Genomic DNA, 20,861 nt, shown 5'->3' with positions numbered 1-20,861 from the left:
GTGCGTAATGTTCTGTAGCCTATATCGTATATGTATTGGATAACGGCACAATCATTTGGGCTTTATTAGGCTTGTGCTCATTAAATGTCGTTAATGTAAATGTATTTGATGTGGCTTGTCAGGCTCCGGTGGCATCAGCTTTTCTTTTCTGCTGATCAAAGCTCTAATCAAATCCAGACGTATTAATGTGCTTTATAATGCTTTTGAATGTCTCTTCCGGTTTTGCCAGCAAATACCAGGTTACCCAGGAGAAAAATGATTTATTCCCGGGATGGAACATTTTGCAAAATTACCGGGAAAAGATTCAGCCCTAATCTTCACCCCACTAGTAACTTCAGATAGTCATACATCATAATATAGTAGCCTATATTCTGTTCCACACACAGGAAATACATGGTAGAATTCATTTGCTAGCTTAAAAATGGTGGTCTGTTTTGGTCTCCAAGATTATCATGCGGAGGCTCTCTTTTTCAATATGAGTTAAGGTTTTATTAAATTCTGGTTATGCAATATGAATGTTACAGATTGACAATATGCATTCCTCTCGTGTTCTGGCCTATGTTGGGCTTGGTGTTGCAGTGAAACCCCTCCCCCACCCACTCTTAAAGGGGCGGCTGGGAGGTGACAGACAAGGTTATTTATGATAGAGATAGAAATAGGAGGGAGAGAAGGTGAAATTAGAGGGAAATTACTAGTCAGTACATACACACACACACGCACACGCGCACACACACACACAGCTAATTACCTCTCCATCTGCTTGTCCCTCCTGGATGTTTTTAATAATTCCCACCAATCAAAAATAAGCAAATGAGATGTCCTTTGTTTGCACCCCTCCTGTGTCCTGACAAGGCATAGTGATCTGGTTTAATATGCTCCATACTTTTTGAGATAACTTGGTTTGAATAAAATATAAAAATACAACTTTGTCTCCTATGGTAAATGCCCAAGTGTCCTCTTAGTGTCAGTATGTGCTCAGATAATGGCAATGTAGTCCTGTGATTGGAGTTTCTGTTCTCTTCTTCTGCGCCGTTATTGGCTCTTGGTGATCTAGCAGGTGTGAGGCCTCCATCATCACCACTTAGGACCATGAGGCTCGGTTCTGTTCCAAAATGGAGACGACACAAGAGAGGATTTAGCACTAGCGACACTCTATTAAACATCAAGCATCACATGAAGCTTCAACCACTGAAGCATGAAACGATTATCGTAGATCATCAATCACCATCATCTAGCCAATCCGTTTGAGCCCCAGAAATAAGCCAGTTATATTCATATTTCTTCAAAGTGATCTCGAGGTAGCTCTCTTGGCTCAGGGAATTCAGGTCTCTTGCTAGTTAGCAGGTTATTGATTTGAAGCAGCCTTCTATTAGGAGAATGTCTCATCCACCCGCATTGTACTGAGAGACTGAGGCTGAAGCGCAGGCTGACAAAATGTCCTTGACAGTGCAAATCCTACTATGGCAGAGATAAACATGATTAAAGAAAGCCTCCCACAAGAATTGCGTCCCACATTAATAGGTTCCCACTAGAATACAAAACGTATACAGGTTAAAATTCCAATATAACAGCCCTAATTGAAAAATAGTCATTGTGTTAGAAATTACGTTCCTGCATTTTCCTGCATCCTACATGTTCCTGCATTAAAATGTGTATTAATCTCCTGAATACATTATGGAATTTAACCTTGTCTTGTTGATCATTTTCCTTTTAATTTACTTTTTTTTTCTTATTGGTACATAACCAGTGTTGTGTTCATTCAATGTTCTAGCGATGCCTATGCTCTTGCTCTTCTTTGCCATTTTCCTCCTTGGTCGTTCCACCCGTTTCACAGCCCTCTTTGAATGAGCGGGAGGCCTGGCCTGTGTATGCCCTGGCTAGTCATTAATAATGAATTGTGTTGGGTCTGTTTGAGAGATAATGATGGTAGTGATTGGAGACGGGTGTCCTTAGAACCCCGCGGGTGGGATTATCACACACTGTCAGTCATTTCCACTGCTAAGCCAATAGGAGCTCTCTTGACGGAGGAGCAGAGCACTTTCACTGGGTGAGATTGACAGTGTGCAGCCTTTATATGCCCCAATTCAGGATATTTGCAGTTGTAGTATAAACATTGGCGCTAGCTTTTCAGTCTAGCGGTATGTCCAGTTGACTTTGAATTTTAAGAGGCTTTGTCTGAGCAACAGGAATCCGGCCTAAAGTTCTGGCAGACTCAGGGAAGGGGGTTAATTAAATGTACGTGTCGAAACTATTCTGATCAGTCTCCCGCTCCACTAACAACTACACTTGGCGCTTGAACAACCCTTGTCACTGCATACTTCTCAAACGAAGCAGTTGGGAAATGTGCAAATGTCATGCTTTACAATTGAAGCAGCTTGTCTGAACATTACACTCTAAACTGGCTGCTTCCAGTCTTTGGCTATCACCGTTTGGCTTCCCACAATGGACTTGGAGGCTTTAGTTATCATCATTTCCATTAAAGGACCCATGAGCAGCAACGTGTTAATTTTTCAACCATTTTCCATCTTAAAAATTAGGCAGAAGTAAAGGATTTGATTTCTGGTCAAACAGATGGAAGTGTATCTTAGAAAACGTCTACCAGATAAAGTCTTACGATATTAGAAATACATCAAAACACAATAAAGCAAAAAGAGGTTTGTAGAATTTTTTGCAAATGTATAAATAAAACAAACAACTGAAATATCACATTTATATAAGTACGCAGACCCTCAGTACTTTGTTGAAGCACCTTTGACAGCGATGACAGCTTTGAAGGTAGGCCTTGAAATACATCCACAGATACACCTCCAATTCACTCCGATGATGTCAATTAGCCTATCAGAAGCTTCTAAAGCCATGAGATCATTTTCTGGAATTTTCCAAGCTGTTTGAAGGGACAGTCAACTTAGTGTATGTAAACTCCTGACCCAGTGGAATTGTGATACAGTGAAATAATCTCTCTGTAAACAATTGTTGTAAAAATGACTTGTGTCATGCACAAAGTAGATGTCCTAACTGACTTGCCAAAACTATAGTTTGTTAACAAGAAATCTGTGGAGTGGTTATGTATGTAAACCTAAGTGTATGTAAACTTAAGACTTCAACTGTAGACAGGTGTGTGCCTTTCCAAATCATATCCAATCAATTGAATTTACCACAGATGGACTCCAATCAAGTTGTAGAAACATCTCAACGATGATCAATGGAAGCAGGATGCACCTGCGCTCAATTTCAAGTCTCATAGCAAAGGGTCTGAAAACGTATGTAAATAAGGTATTTCTGTGTTTTATATTTAATACATTTGCAAAAGATTCTAAGAACCTGTTTTTGCTTTGTCATTATGGGGGTATTGTGTGTAGATTGATGAGGGGAAATGAGGCTGTAATGTAACAAAATGTGGAAAAAGGGAAGGGCTCTGAATACTTTCTGAATGCAATGTACTTTGAAAAAGTAGTTCACTACATCTAAAGTACTTTGGAAAATGATCATATGTAAATCTGAAATGTCAGACTACAAATTGCAAGAACATTTAACAGAATATGTAATTTGGTCTATTAAATACCTAAACAATGGTTCATGTGAGAATTAGGCTGGTCTGATGCTGAAAAATAAAGGACACGATTGCCTTTCAGTCAGTTGAGATGTTGGCAGCAGTCTCTCCCTCTGACTGCATCAAGGTGGAATTTTGCTCCCGTGTCACAAGATAGCTAGCCTGGTTACCGGTCTGGATCTGTATTTAACATCACTACATTGTTGCCTTGTTAAGAAAATACTAACTTTTCAGTCAGAATCTAATTGTCACCCAGGCTACAGAACAGTCTAATCGTCTCGAGTCTGTGGGAGATTCTGCGCTATCACTAAGTGCTGTTGCCATCGTTGACCTTGGGTGTCAGAATGCACCTCACTCTATAGAGTTTCCCCATTCATTTATCTCCCTCCCTGTAACATCTTCATTGGATGCCTTTATCCATTTGACAAGCTCCCTCTTGACTAGACAGGAACACCCCGTCATAGGTATCACCCACAGACGACCCCTAGTCAACAAGCTCCTCTCCCCCCTTTCCCCTCTCGAACCCGCTCTTTTGTCAGCCGCCTTTGACAAAACAGACCTGAAACTTGAGCCGTTGTAATGGATGCTTCCGCCTGGCTGCCAAGCCCTTGTTTCTCTTTTGTCTGGCCCTTTTTTTGTGCACCGGGCTCTACGGCGACCATCAACGTTTTCCCGAGAAGGGGCAGAGAGACATGAAAAATGAAGTGATTACAAAGCTGCTCCCTGCCGCATTGAGTCAGAAAATAAGAGCATTGTGTCAGTTATTTCTCAATTTCCTCCCGCCTTTGTCCCAGTGGATGGATTATGACTTGCCCAGGCTTTTCTCTAATGGTTATTATGCATCAAGTCGAACTGGGCCATTCATCAAAAATTATTGGTTTCATGAATTTGTATTCCGATAAATGTGGCCAATTACAGTAGCTTGGATACATGTTGAGAAGATGAACGCTGTAATTGAGAGTTGGAGGCTGTGTGTATGTGTGTGTGTGTGTGTGTGTGTGTGTGTGTTTGAGTGGGGATGGTTGTATAGGCCTACCCAGTGTTTCCCCACCACTGCTAAATTGCTGCAACCACCCCCCAAAAAATGTATACACAAATAATATATATTTCTTCCGGGACGCACTTTTAAATGGATAGTTGTTAGCTCAATGACTGGAAGTCTATGGGAACAGCTAGCATGCCATGTCAATGCTAGTAGCAATGCACCCCCTGCTACCGCTGCGACCACTGCTGCTCCCTAGGGGTACACTGGGCTTACCTATAAATGTTTGTGACAATGCCGACATGAATATGCAGATGAGCATTATCATACCCCATAGGGAGTAGAATTTACAAGTGTACTGCGTGTGCAGTGTGTTTGTGTGAGTGCTTGAGAGTGGATATTTCTGTCACAATCAGCAGTGGGATACGATGCCTAATTTAACCTCACAGTCCCTGTCTTGCGTATGTTCTAGTGTGTGTGTGTGTGTGTGTGTGTGTGTGTGTGTGTGTGTGTGGGGATATGATAACGTGTGATGTGGAAGCGTCTGGGGAGTTGCTTAATTTAACTGTAGTGTCACTAGTTCCCCGCTCGTTGAATGACAGGACATGCTGCTCTATTTCTAGAATGTGTTTTTAAGCCAGGATGATGTCATCCTATGTATTTGCCATCCTCTGTAGCATTCCCTCCACTTTTCCCTCTGTTATTATGAATGGAGTTACGAAGCAAAGACATCCGGGGCAGGGCTGCCCAGGGCCATAAATCCAATAAAACAACATTCTAAAACTTCATAACGGATTACCATAACCATGCAGTGAGTTATAATATGTCTTGAATGACATTACCACTAATGACATGATACCTGTCATACCATGCAGTGTCGGGTTGTTGCGATTTACCATGATGCCAATGTCACAACCTTATTACGCCCAGAAAATGGCTCATGACAAACCACAGGATATCGACCAAACTTTCAAGCTCGCCATGATCTTACGAGCACAGTGACCTGATGAAGATCCATGTGGCATCCAATCAAGTTGCCAATGTCCGGAGCATCTTCTGCTGTGCTGGCATCACTCCCCTCACACCGAGGACGCGGGTTTGTCCACCACAAGCAGACGGGGCGGTGCGATAAGGCAGGAAGAGCACCTTGGTGAGGGCCTTGGTATGCCGAGGCCCTTCTCCATCTCCTCCACACACACTTGGGCCGTGATAAGACGCGGTGGATGGAAAGTGGCTGCTTCAGACACGTCGTGCAGCTGTCATATGGACTGCACCACTCATCCCACCCTAGCCTCATTTTGGTCGGCTGAGCAGCTCACTTAAGTGCGGCACGGTGCTTTTCTTATCTCTTTCTTCTCCCAGCTAAATGGGAATCATTTTGCTCGTGGATTCACTTTTTGATTGAGCTCAGTCCCCGTCGTTGCTACATAACCAAGTGCTAGCAAGCAGCAGTATTTGCGTTCATTTGCATTTTATGAACACTGTACTGAAGTAATGTTCCTGTCGTTCTATTTGTGTCACCGTTACGTCCGCTTCCATGACATATTGCGTACTTTGAGCCGAATCGTCTACTCGAATACGGTGCCAAGTGAAAGTCTACACACCTCTTTCACAGTTGTCACATTTTACATTGTATTTTTTTCATCCAGATCTACACAAAGTGAAAGAAAAAGTAACCCCCACACCCTCACCAACTCTGCACAACTCTTAGGGCAACATGTATCCATTGTTTCTGCCAAAATTGCTCAAGCTCAGTACATTTGGTTGGGAATCATTGATGGGTAGCAATATTCAAACCTTGTCTCAGATTTGTAAGCAGATTTAAAGTCAGAACTGAGACTGGACCCCTCTGGAACACTCAACACCTCTTGGAAAGCCATTCTTGAGTGTCGTTTGGTATTACAATTTCTGTAATTGTCTCACTGAAGAATAAAACTCTATCTCAGGGTTAGGTATCCAGAAGATTGATGCAGATGTTCCTCTAACGTTTTACCTGGGCTTTGCTCCTTTCATATTTATTTTGATCCTGACAAACTACCCAGTCCCTGCTGGTGACACGCATAGCCATGGCGTGATACTGCCCAGTGCCACCACAGTACAGAGGGTTTCACTCCTGTATCATGGGGCATCAAACAACAGACTGACATTCCGGTTGGCATGCCGAAGCTCGTCTCCTATGCCCATCTCGCCACCTGCCCTGGCATTGCCTTACGGCACTGGTTGCTTTCAGATCAAGTCCCTACTTGATTGTGATTTGTTCAGATGCCAAGTATCCAATGTACTCATAGCCCTATTCATAAGGAGCCATCTTGTCCCTGCTTGGTTTCCAACCACTCCCCTGTTTCAGGTACTTTCCAGTCTCCCTGGGCGTTATGAATATGGACCACCACACATGTTTGGCAGACAATCATTTTGTGGTGTCTTGAACTTTTGGTTGTTGGTGGTCTTGCGTTTCACACTGCTGGAGTGGGGGGTCAGAGCATCTGGGCATGTGGATACTTCTCACTTGGCATGGGTGTTTGTGAAATTCAGACACTTCCTGTAAGGCTCAGGATTGTTTTATCTAGCTTTACTGACATCTCAGTTTTACAGGAAGAACAGTGTCATTATAATACTCATACTGATATTCTCTCTTTCAGGCATGAGCTCTGACGCCTGTTCGTAGGACCTTGAAACTTCATCAAAGATCTGCATCACTCCGCTGACTGCCCAGAGCCACGGTAAGTTGAATAGAGTGTAGTTCACTTCACAAACCTTATATAGCTCCAAGTGCATGGTGGAAAACTCTATAGAGTTTTCCACCATGAAACTCTAGCACACAGCTATTCTTGAATATTCTTGAATACTCCACAAACAATTCAGACTAGTTGGACTGTTTATTGGTGAAGGTCGCTGTGACTGCTCCAAGGCTGCCCTGTGAAGGCTGTTTGTCTTCAGACATTGCGGGATTTTGATTTCTTTGAATGCTCAAATTGTCGACCCTGACCCAGCTCGTGCCTGAGACATGACTTTAAGCTTGCAGATCGCTTGGAGAATCTGCAGATTATATCAATCTGCAAATAATGTGTGACTGTAACTGCTAGGGTTTTGCTCAGTATAAGACCCGGGCTGCAGTGGCTCTTTCCGGGCCTTTGAGTGACATGGCTTGACATTGACAACAAGAGGACCAACAATCGTCTCTCTTTCACTCTGCAACAGGACCCAGCCCCTTCAACAATTAAACCCATTAATATGTAAAAAGGCAGACAATATGAATATCATATCCCTATGTTAGGTTACACAAAGGCTTTCCTAAGGCTGCCTTAGTGAAGGTAACACTATAGCCCAACACAGGGGTTGCGTTACCAATGCCTGATACTTAAATAATGAAGGGTGTCCATTAGGGCTGTCCCTGCCCCCAAAAAATGTTGGCTGAAATTTTAAAACATGTATTTTTCCATATATAGACGCACCCTATGTGTTTGAATAAAATCAATTATATGCACTGAGCTTGTCTGATGCTTTAAGCGCACTGTTTGCTAAAAGTAATTAAGACACAAATTACTCAAGAGGGAGCCCGATGGCCATGCTGTGTTAAAAAAAAATGACAGCGAGTTCCTGTGTGACTGGCGCACATAGTCTCTCTCTCCTCCCTGCTGCACCGAACAGGCACCACAGCACAGCAAGTCTTTATCGAGCTGTCTGTGCTGAAGCTGCAACATAATTACAGTCATTTAGTTTCTTACTTGTATCTTCTGTTACCGAAATACCTAATTTGTTTAGGAAAAACATTCCCTATTCCCTCAACCCTTGCTCTCTTTGTGAAACATGTATGCAAGCCTATTATAATCACACCAATAAATTGGTTATAACCTACTCCGTAACACGTGACGGCAAAAAGGATGCGGAGGATGTGAAAAATAAACGCCAAACGGGTGAATGTTTACTGGTTGCTTAGGAGGGAAAGGGGAAGTCAGATCTGTGGAAGACGTCTGACTTAGTTGTGGAAACTACTGGAGGTCAATAAAAAGGAGGGTACAGGAGCAAGCTTTGCATTAATATTTTGTGCCAAACAGACTCTGTTTACTTTTTTCATTTTTATTATAACAATTTGGAACAGTATAAAAAACACTAAATAAATTATAAATGTACCAGAGAGTCTGTTCTAACTCAAAAATATATATAAAGCCTTTATTACAGCAAAGACTAAATTAACAGTGCAGCCATTCGTGAATTGCAGTTTATTTATTGCATAGGCTAATTATCCAAAGCTCCCTTTCTTATTTCATTTGAAAACTAAAATGCTTGGTTGCATTTCAAAGCATGCTGTGTGAGGAATGATTGATTGATCGATACAGTGGCCTATATATTGAAATATATATATTGAAATATAGGCCCAAGTAAGTTACGGTCTCAAAAATAAACAGGACGCACACTATAGGCCTTCAGCTCGATGGTGGCTATACAAGGCTACAACTATAAGAAGCCATATAGCGATAATGACATGACGTATTATAATGATGATCATAATAACAATTGTAATAATAACAATACGAAGGAGATCAAGAAAAAGGAGGGTATAAGAGCGAGAGCTGCGTGCATTATTATGTTTGACAAACAGGTGCTGTCTGTTAGATGACAATAAAAATGTTCTGCCCGTTTGGAACAGTGTGACCAACACTAAGTAAATCACAAGTAATACCAGAGAGTCCGTTCTAACACTTTTTTACAGCCTTTATTACAGCATAGCGAAGATTAAAAATGGAATTTGTGAAATTGCTTTAGCCGACATTTTTTAGGTTGCGTGAGGCTTGGTGCTCAATGAATCATCAGCGAAAGCATAACATTAGATTATGTTAGGACAGCGCCGAGACAAGAAAAACCACACAGCCATTTTCCAAGCAAGGAGAGGCGTCACAAAAACCAGAAATACAGCTAAAATTAATCACTAACCTTTGATGATCTTCATCAGATGGCACTCATAGGACTTCATGTTACACAATACATGTATGTTTTGCTCGATAAAGTTCATATTTATATCCAAAAACCCCATTTTACATTGGCGTGTAATGTTCAGAAATGTTTTGCCTCCCAAAACTTCCAGTGAATGAGCACATCAATTTACAGAAATACTCATCATAAACGTTGATAAAATATTCAACAGTTATTCAAAGAATTATTGATGCACTTCTCCTTAATGCAACCGCTGTGTCAGATTTCAAAAAAGCTTTACGGCGAAAGATACCCGCCATTTTGGAGTCAACTAAAATCAGCAATAGCATTATAAATATTCACTTACCTTTGATGATCTTCATCAGAATGCACTCCCAGGAATCCCATTTCAACAATAAATGTTTGTTTTGTTTGATAAAGTCCATCATTTATGTCCAAATACATCCTTTTTGTTCGCGCGTGTAGTCCACTACTCCAAATGCAGGTGCTGTGCGCAAAATGTCACGACGAAAAGTAAAAAAAAAAGTTATATTTACGTTTGTAGAAACATGCCAAATTATGTTTACAATCAATCCTTAGGGTCTTTTTATCATAAATCTTCGATAATATTCCAACCGGATAATAGCGTATTCATTACAGAGGAAAAAGAAGGAACGGCGCGCCTGTGTGACGGCGCAGTAAACAACTCCTTGGCCTCAGTCAGTCCACTTGTTGAGTCAGCTCTTATTCTCTCCCCAGTCACAGTAGAATATGAAACAACGTTCTAAAGACTGTTGATATCTACCTTAGGAAGTGCAAAATGAACCCTAAGTCACTGTATACTGTATAGGCAATCACTTGAAAAACTGCAAACCTCAGATTTCCACACTTCCTGGTTGGATTTTTCTCAGGTTTTTGCCTGCCATATGAGTTCTCTTATACTCACAGACATCATTCAAACAGTTTTAGAAACTTCAGAGTGTTTTCTATCCAAATCTACTAATAATATGCACATCCAACCTTCTGAGCCTGAGTAGCAGGCAGTTTACTACGGGCACGCCTTTTATCCGGATGTCAAAATACTGCCCCCTACACTAGAGAAATTAAACAAACAATCAAACTGGCAACAGAAACAGGATCTGTTTTTATTTCTGTAGATATATATATATCTGGGTGATTTACAAAGCCAGGCGCGTGATTTATATATATGGGTGATTTACAAAGCCAGGCACGTTTAACAGTTAGGCTATTGATTATAGACCTAATTAAGTTGAGGTTTCCTCTCCTCACTTTTCTTAGACAATCAAGGCTGTTTCCTCGTCTCTACGCTCCGCTGCTGCCTCTGCGACCGCTGTCCATCCCGGGAAAAAAAGCGCATTTGTTATAAAATAATATCATATTTATTAGTGTTGCACCGTTATTTTTACATAATATAACCATTTATATTTTATTAGCACATGTCTTAGTGCCAGTAATGGCCTCCGCAATGGATTAGTCCACTGAGACAGGCACGACTCAGACAGGTGTCTTGTGCCGCATAAAAAATATATATTTGCGACTGCTCGGCTAAAGAATCTCAAGTCGACCAACAGCCTATTGACCAAACAATTGACCAGTCGACTAAATGGGGTCAACCCTAATGTCCATATGACCGGCGCAACTATGAGCTCCGTATCATAAAACGCCAGTGTGCGTTATACCAAATGATGGTAACCTGCGTCATCCGGTGTTCTCGGCTTAGAGAAACAGAAGAGTCATTTTGATATTTTCTCTCAGGTCTTAGAGGATAACAGTTCCGGCTCTACCCAGTTTCTATTTTTGGAATGCTCAACTAGCAGGGGGCCCGGATTCATATTTTTCTCCCCCTGGTGGAAATCCAAACCCTATTAGGTTGATTAGGGTTGGTTGATTAGGGCTGTAAGTTTAGCTATTATCAAGATGAGAATTATTGTCTTTTCCCTCCTTTTTTCTCTCCATGGAATAGGTTCTCTGCTTAGTATTTCCTTGTCTAACCTTCCAAAGCACAGATGTCTACTACAGGCCGAGGTGTCGTTGATGCCTGGTGACATTTGGCACCCTCCTCTCTCCACTCTTTGTCTCAGCATTGTGCTGCGAGGGAGGAACTGTCCAGAGAGGAGGAACTTGGGCTCTGAGACGTCTGCGCTCTCTCTGGGGGAGAGCGGAGTGCTGACTGAACACCCAGTCCGTTCAGCAGCTCCCGGGGCGGTGGCTGTGGCACGGGCGGCGGTGCATGGTAGTGTTCAGGTGACGGTGTTAAGCTGGCAGCGTTAAGGGGCAGAGATTGTCATTCTTTTGTATTGTCCTGTGGCAAATCTCCCTCAGCCCCCTCAGGAGCTCTGCTGCCTGGAAACCTGTGCGATCTCTCTCTCTCTGTCGTGGCCTCTTTTCTTCCATTCTCTCTCTCGCTCACCTATCTCCACTGGCAGATATAGGCACATATACAGACAGACGTCGGGGCCATGCTGAATTCCATTAGTGGCGACTCATGATTTTTAGAGAAATTGTCTGGGAGGGGTGTGTGATGGTCACACTGCTTATGTTCATCTTGGCAGGGAAAGGGCCAGTGGTGTCCTTTCTCCGTCTCTCCCTGTCGCCCCCCCCCATTCACCTCCATTACAGTAATGAGTCTTTACTGCAGCATCGGCAAAACAGTTGTAACACACCGGGTTAGTCAACACAGTGAGTCAATGAGTCCCGCCACAGGCAAGCACAGCAAGCTGGGACAGTGCACAGGATGCTGGCAAATGCTGACGGAGGCGCTGTAGTGGCATGTAGTCATAGTAGACTAGGTGGACAGAGAGCGAGACAGGTGTATAAGCAAGCAAGCAAGCAGGCAGACAGACAGGCAGGCGTATAGACGGACCGAGACCGTCCTACAAGATTAAGTCGCGGTCCAGCTATTTCTATGCATACAGTTTGTATGTGTATGCCTGTGCATACTGGCCCAGTCAGTACTCTCCCCAGGTGTGCACTGACGGATGGCGAGGAAGATGAAAATTGCGAGGCAATTCTTCATGGGACCGCTTCTCTTGATTTAAATGAGTTGTATTTCCCCCCCCACTGCAGAGAGAACATTTTTTTGATGAATTAATCTTCACAAGATGTCTTGCAGTGCGCGGGCGGTGATATTTCATTTATGACAACGGTAAAGATTGTTGTTCATTTGTAGGCAGCCTGCTGGGGGAATCGTTAGAACGGAGACCCGTCTCACCTTGGGCTCTGTTCACTCTGCTTAGGTTTTGAACAGCAGGAAGGTGTGTGTGTGTGTGGGTGTGTGTGTGTGTCCATGCTTTCATATGACACATTCATTCATTTTCACAGCTCTCTTGCTCACTCACTCACTCACTCACCACACCCACCTTGCTAACTCACACACTCCCTCTCTATTCCAGCCAGGCATTTTATCAGACCAAATGCAGCCATTTTCCGCTACATATGTTTTCAGTTTCTCTTAAGTGGAGAGGAAGAGCAGGATAAGGCCCATTGACTCAGACTCATGTAAAAGCTTTGCCTTGCGAACACTTTAGGCCTCTGCTTCGTCTTCGTATTTGGCTTTGGTCAACTGCAGTCACGTGGGGAGAGTTAGAGTGTGGGGATCCATTTCAAAGGGAAAATAGGATTGGATACCATCTTTTAGGTCTTTGCTTCGGAGATGTTTGTTAGATTGTTATTGCGGTGCTTGATTTCCGAATCTTACCGGCGTACAATTATCATACCGCCCGAACATAACCTTCCCTGATATTGTAATGGTGCGAGGTATGATATTTGTGTGTCTAACTTTCGCACTCATCACTATTCACGTTTCATTCCGGGTTCTCCATAATCATGGGAGCGTCCACATTAATGTAAAACAGTTTAGAAAGAAATGATATTGTCATTTACAGTAAAAGGGACTCCAAAATGACAAAATACATGATTTACCATTCATTTCTTTTGGGGAAACAAAATAATCTGAAACGCAACCAAAACACATAGCAAATGCATCCAACGAGTCTGTAGGGTCACAGCCTTGATGTAGTCGTTGCGTGCTGTTAACATCTTGGGGCTAGGTGGGACGCTAGCGTGCCACCCGTGGTGCACTCCATCAACAGCAGGTGCATTTCAAGAGCGGCAAATTTGAATCCAAATAAATGTCAAAATTCAAATTTTTCAAAAATACAACTATGTTACACCATTTGAAAGATAAACATCTCCTTAATCTAACCACGTTTTACGATTTCAAAAAGGTTTTACGGCGAAAGCATAAATTTAGAGTATGTTAGGACAGTACATTTACAAGAGTTGTGTGTAATGTTTTGTCAAGTCAAAGACAGGGTCACCAAAACCATAAAACCAGCTAAAATGATGCACTAACCTTTTACAATCTCCATCAGATGACACTCCTAGGACATTATGTTAGACAATGCATGCATTTTTAGTTCTATCAAGTTGATATTTATATACAAAAAACAGCGTTTTACTATGGCATTGATGTTGAGGAAATCGTTTCCCTCCAATAACCGGCAGTCAAGTCAGCGTCACAAATTAAATAATTAAAATTAGAAAACATTGGTAAAATATTATATTGTCATTTAAAGAATTATAGATTTACATCTTTTGAACGCAATCAACTTGCCAGATTTAAAAATAACCTTACTGGGAAATCACACTTTGCAATAATCTGAGCACTGTGCCCAGAAAAATACGCGTTGCGATACAGACTAGACGTCATGTTGGGGAGATCTAAAATCGAAAATACTATGTAAATAATCCATTACCTTTGATTCTCTTCATCAGATGTCACTTCCAGGTATCACAGGTCCATAACGAATGTAGTTTTGTTCAAAAAAGCTCATCATTTATGTCCAAAAATCTCCGTCTCGTTAGCACATGATGTAAGCCAGCCGGACTTCTCGTCATGAACGAGGGGAAAAAATATATTTCCGTTCGTTCAAACATGTCAAACGTTGTATAGCATAAATCATTAGGGCCTTTTTTAACCAGAACATGAATAATATTCAAGGTGGACGAATGCATAGTCTTTTATAACGTATTGGAACGAGGGTACCCAACATGAAGTAGCGCCAGGTGTCTAATGGGACATCACCGTTCCATGGCTCTTGTTCGGTCAGATCTCCCTCCAGAAGACTCAAAACACTTTGTAAAGGCTGGTGACATCTAGTGGAAGCAATAGGAAGTGCCAAAATATTCCTAAACCCCTGTGTTTTTCAATGGGATAGGTTTAAAGTCAATACAACACATCAGGTATCCACTTCCTGTCAGAAAATGTCTCAGGGTTTTGCCTGCCAAATGAGTTCTGTTATACTCACAGACACCATTCAAACAGTTTTGGAAACTTTAGAGTGTTTTCTATCCATATATAATAAGTATATGCATATTCTAGTTACTGGGTAGGATTAGTAACCAGATTAAATCGGGTACATTTTTTTTATCCAGACGTGCAAATGCTGCCCCCTAGACCCAACAGGTTAATATGAGACCAAATACTTTTTACACTTTTTACTACTTTAATACACATAATAAGTGAATTTGTCCAAATAATTTTGGTCACTTCAAATGGGGAGGCTATACACAAAAAGTGCTGTAATTTCTAAACGGTTCACTCGATATGGGTGGAAATACCCTCAAATCAAACCTGACAGTCTGCACTTTAATCATAGTCATTGTTTCATTTCAAATCCAAAGTGCTGGAGTTCAAAAAATGTGTCACTATCCCAATACTTTTGGAGCTCACTGTATATGTGTAGTATTTTTGTTGTCTCTTTCCAGTATATAACTCTTATTTTGGAAGTCCGGGGAGCAGGTAGCTGCCTAATGGTGGCCATTCAGCAGCCTGATAGTCTAGAGGTAGAAGCTATTGGCCAGTCCGACATTTTTTGTTTGTTGTTGCCATGATTCTCCTATACTGCCCGCGTCTGAGTGATGGAAGCGAGGAGAACAGGCCGTGGCTCTGGTGGCTGAGGTCCTTAATGATCTTCTTGGCCTTCCAGCGACGTCTGGTGTTGTAGGTGTCCTGGAGGGCAGGCTGTGAGCACCCAATGGTGCAATCGGCTACACGTACCACCCTCTGTAGCACCATGCGGTCAGCGGCGGTGAAGTTGCCGTACCAGGCTGTGATTCAGCCCGACAGTATGCTCTCGATGGTGCTCCTGTAGAACACTGTGAGGGCCCTCGAGGACAGGCAGAATTTCTTCTGCATCCAGAGGTTGAAAAGTCGCTGTTGTGCCTTCATCGTGTCCGTGTGAATTGACAATTTTAGCTCCTTGGAGATGTGTACGCAAAGGGACTTGAAGTTTTTCACCGTCTCCATGGCGTTCTGTTGATGAGGATGGGTGCGTGCCCAGCCTAGTTCATCCTGAAGTCCACAATCAGCTGCTTTGTGTTGCAGACATTGAGGGAGAGGTTGTTTAACTGGCCATCAGAGTGGCTACCTCCTCTCTATAGGCCGTTTTGTCGTTGTTGGTAATGAGGCCTACTACTGTTGTGTCATCAGCGGACATGATGATGGAGTTGGAAAACCTGTGTGTATACAGGGAATACACGAGGGGACTGAGGACACACCCTTGTGGGGCCCCCATGTTGAGGATCAGTGTGGAGGAGGTAATGTACCTTTCAAAGCACTTTATGATGACAGAAGTGAGTGCTACGGGTCGTTAGTCATTCAGTTCACTTACTTTCCCTTTCTTGGGCACAGGGGTTGATTGTGGACATCTTGAAGCAGGTGGGGATAACGGCCTGAGCTAGAGAGAGAGAGAAGATGTCAGAAAACATAACAGCTAGCTGGTCTGCACATGCTCGGAGGGCGCTGCTAGGGATGCTGTTTGGGCGGCAGCCTTGCGACGGTTAACACACTTGAAGGACTTACATTCGCCCTCCGTGGAGACCGTAAGCACATAGCCCTTGTTGTCTTCTAGGGCTCTCCTAGGCAGCTCAGAGTTGTTATGCTCGAAACATGAGGAAAGGGTGTCTAGGTCGTCCAGTAAGGTGGCGTAGGTGTCCGCGACGTGACTGGCTTTCATTTTGTAATCCGTGATCGTTAAAAAGCCCATGCCACATACGCCTCGTGTCCATCCCGCTGAATTGCTCCTCCATTTTGCCCCTATACTTATGGACCCCAGGAAGAGTAGCAGCTGCATGTCCAGTAACTAATGGGGATCCTCATAAACTACACTGAACTTGAAAAGCATCACAAGGGACATGTACAGACGCGCGCGCGCGCGCACACACACACACACACACTTTTCAAGAAGAAGCTCAGGTGGCTGTGAGTGTAGCTGGCTGCCGGGTTCAATGCTCTGTGGCTGATCACATTCCAGCTGGGACTAGCACAACACCCCATGTGTTAGTAACGTATGCGTCTCTGTGTGTGCCGGTGCGTGTTCACGCGAGGGCCTCGTGTCAGTACGCCTACAGTGTGCTGTAATATCATGTGTGTTTGTCATGCTGCCTGTGTCCGTGAATAGTGGCAAATGTGTAAAGTGTGTGTGTGCATGCCTGTGTGCCAGCGTGTGTAGATCGTGTGTAACCAGATCTGTGTGAGAGGGCATACCTCTTGCTAGGGGGTCCGAGCACACGGCTAGCCAGCCTGCCACTCCTGCCTCTGGCACCCCACAGACTGGCAGCTCCAGACCACTTTGTCAGCCCCATCCCCCTGTCTTTCTCTCCCGCCCTCTTCCCATCCCATGCCTAGTCAGTTGTCCAACTGAATGTATTCAACTGAAATGTGTCTTCCACATTTAACCCAACCCCACTGAATCCATCCCCCTCCCTCATTCTCTCCTTCTCCACCTCCTACAGTCTCTTCTTCCCCCTCTCGCCACCCTGGTTGTGATTGTGGTCTAAGGCTGGCTGACTCAGACCTTCACGTGCACACACACACACACACACACACACACACACACTGAAAACAGGGGCCTGTGGCCGAATCACATGCAGAGCACAACACAGAGCACACGGCTCCTCAATAGCCTGCAGTAGTTCATAGTGATTTGACCGTAGCCCCTATGTTTATAAGCGTAGATACCGAGGTCATTCACATCAAAAATACGATGTTTTTTTTTTAGGTTGCTTAGGTATGTCAGAATTGCTGACCAGTTCACCCAGCTTTCTCTCTCTTCCCTCACTCTTTCTATTTTCCCCTTCCCTTTTTGTCTTTCTGCTCTCTGCTTATTACTGTAAAACCGCACTGGGAGACGGCGTCAATAACGTTGGTGCTGAAGTACATTATCGGACAGCTGACGCAAATATCAATATCGTGTGTTTAGCCCTTGGTGTTTGGCCCAGAGGACTGTTTGTGTTTCCCTTCGCTCGTCAAATCCACTCAACTCGTTAACCTCTCTAGGGTAGGGGACAGTATTTGCACGGCCGGATAAAAAACGTACCCGATTTAATCTGGTTATTACTACTGCCCAGAAACTAGAATATGCATATAATTGTTTGATTTGGATAGAAAACACCCTAAAGTTTCTAAAACTGTTTGAATGGTGTCTGTGAGTATAACAGAAGTCATATTGCAGACAAAAACCTGAAGATTCCAAACAGGAAGTGCCCTCTCTGACCATTTCTTGGCCTTCTACACTCTCTTTATTGAAAACTGAGGATCTCTGCTGTAACGTGACACTTCCTACGGCTCCCATAGGCTCCCAGAAGGCGGCAGAACGTTGAATGATGATTTTGCAGGCCATGGCTGAAAAACAGTAGCGCATTTGGTAAGTGGTCGATCTGAGAACAATGAGACTGGCGCACGCGTGCACGTGAAGAGTCCATTTTAGATTTTTTTGTCTTTGAACGAAAACAGGGTTTCCCGGTCGGAACATTATCGTTTTTTTACGAGAAAAATCGCATAAAAATTGATTTTAAACAGCGTTTGACATGCTTCGAAGTACGGTAATGGAATATTTAGAATTTTTCTGTCACGATACGCGCCGGCGCGTCACCCTTCGTTACCCTTCGGATAATGTCTTGAACGCACAAACAAAACAGAGGATATTTGAACATAACTATGGATTATTTTGAACCAAACCAACATTTGTTATTGAAGTAGAAGTCCTGGGAGTGCATTCTGACGAAGAACAGCAAAGGTAATCCAATTTTTCTTATAGTAAATCTGAGTTTGGTGAGTGCCAAACTTGGTGGGTGTCAAAATAGCTAGCCCGTGATGGCGAGCTATCTACTCAGAATATTGCAAAATGTGCTTTTGCCGAAAAGCTATTTTAAAATCGGACATAGCGATTGCATAAAGGAGTTCTGTATCTATAATTCTTAAAATAATTGTTATGTTTTTTGTGAACGTTTATCGTGAGTAATTTAGTAAATTCACCGGAAGTTTGCAGTGGGTATGCTAGTTCTGAACGTCACATGCTAATGTAAAAAGCTGGTTTTTGATATAAATATGAACTTGATTGAACAAAACATGCATGTATTGTATAACATAATGTCCTAGGAGTGTCATCTGATGAAGATCATCAAAGGTTAGTGCTGCATTTAGCTGTGGTTTGGGTTTATGTGACATTATATGCTAGCTTGAAAAATGGGTGTCTGATTATTTCTGGCTGGGTACTCTGCTGACATAATCTAATGTTTTTCTTTCGTTGTAAAGCCTTTTTGAAATCGGACAGTGTGGTTAGATTAACGAGAGTCTTGTCTTTAAAATGGTGTAAAATAGTCATATGCTTGAGAAATTGAAGTAATAGCATTTCTAAGGTATTTGAATATCGCGCCACGGGATTCCACTGGCTGTTGAGTAGGTGGGACGATTTCGTCCCACATACCCTAGAGAGGTTAACTCGTTCCACAGGTTAGCCACGGTGGCTCCAGTGGATCGAATGGGAGAATTATGTAATGTTTTGTTGTTGTCTTGTCTTGCTCCTCAAAGCAGTTTTCATGAGTGGTAGATGTTGATATAGATTTTGATATAGACCCCCTCTTTATTTTGATCAGAATAGATTGAAACAGATCTAGCAAAACACTCTCTCAATCACGGTCTCTCTCTCCCTGACACACACAGGGCGTGGGCTGTTTATGACACACACACACACACACACAGATGAGAGGGGACAAGGAAGACGTTGTGATTCAACATGTGGAGGCCGCATTTCGTCAGAGCTGAACTCATAATTCTGTCGCTTCAAATAGATTAACAACACTACACACACACACACCTTCCCCCGGCACCACTGCTGTGCTAAATCAAATCAGATTGCCACGCCACACGTTTGTTTGTTTGTGTGTCTGTAATCAAAATGTGCTCCACAGAGAATGAAGAGCAAATCATTTTACACCCACCCTCTCCCTTCTCCTCCCTCTCTCCCCAACCAGGGGAGTACAGCGGGATTTTTATCATTCTTCACAATCAGATTACATGTTGGAAGTGTTATAATTACAGCTTTAGCTGATTAATGGGCAAGCTATAATTAGGACAGAGGATACACACACAGAGAGAGAGAGAGGGAGAGAGAGAGATAAAAATCCAGAAAATAGATGTTAAATTCTACAACCACCTACAAGGAAGTGATTCCCAAACCTTCCATAACAAAACCATCACCTACAGAGAGTGAACCTAGAGAAGAGTCCCCTAAGCAAGCTGGTTCTGGGGCTCTGTTCACAAACACAAACAGACCCCACAGAGCCCCACAACAGCAACACAATTAGACCCAATCAAATCACGAGAAAACAAAAAGATAATTACTTGACACGTTGGAAAGAATTTACCAAAACAACAGAGCCAACTAGAATGCTATTTGGACCTAAACAGAGAGTACACAGTGGCAGAATACCTGACGACTGTGACTGTCCCAAAATTTAGGAAAGCTTTGACTGTTTACAGATATTGAGAGAGGCCGCCGTAGGCAGACCTGGCTCTCGAGAGAAGACAGGCTATGTACACACTGCCCACAAATGAGGTGGAAACTGAGCTGCACTTCCTAACCTCCTGCCATTTGTATGACCATATTAGAGACACATATTTCCCTCAGATTACACAGATCCACAAAGAATTTGAAAAAAAATCAAACATTGATAAACTGACAAAGTCACAGGTTTGGACCCACCTACTCATTTAAGGAGTTTTCTTTATTTTGACTATTTTCTACATTGTAGAATAATAGTGAAGACATCAAAAGTGTGAAATAACCACATATGGAATCATGTTGTAACCAAAACAGTGTTAAACAAATTCTTCAAAGTAGCCACCCTTTGCCTTGATGACAGCTTTGCACACTCTTGGCATTCCCTCAACCAGCTTCATGAGGAATGCCTTACCAACAGTCTTGAAGGAGGTCCCACATATGCTGAGCACTTGTTGGCTGCTTTTCCTTCACTCTGCCGTCCAACTCATCCCAAACCATCTCAATTGGGTTGCGGTTGGGTGATTGTGGAGACCAAGTCATCTGATGCAGC

At 42.9% G+C, this 20,861-nt stretch overlaps 1 protein-coding gene across 3 annotated transcripts in view; it reads left to right on the top strand.

Annotated features, from left to right (window-relative positions):
* The window catches only part of adarb1b (adenosine deaminase RNA specific B1b), a 187,878-nt gene that overhangs the window by 62,679 nt on the left and 104,338 nt on the right, over positions 1-20,861 (top strand). For all 3 annotated transcript variants that reach the window (XM_045704425.1, XM_014164287.2, XM_045704426.1), the window contains exon 2: positions 7,172-7,252. The gene's annotated coding sequence lies outside the window, so the exon portion shown is untranslated. The remainder of the gene's footprint in view (positions 1-7,171; positions 7,253-20,861) is intronic.

Source organism: Salmo salar, chromosome ssa21 (assembly GCF_905237065.1).
Source record: "Salmo salar chromosome ssa21, Ssal_v3.1, whole genome shotgun sequence".
Lineage (NCBI taxonomy): Eukaryota > Metazoa > Chordata > Actinopteri > Salmoniformes > Salmonidae > Salmo > Salmo salar.
The sequence above is the reverse complement of the archived record's forward strand: the minus strand, read 5'-3'. Positions and strand labels throughout refer to the sequence as shown.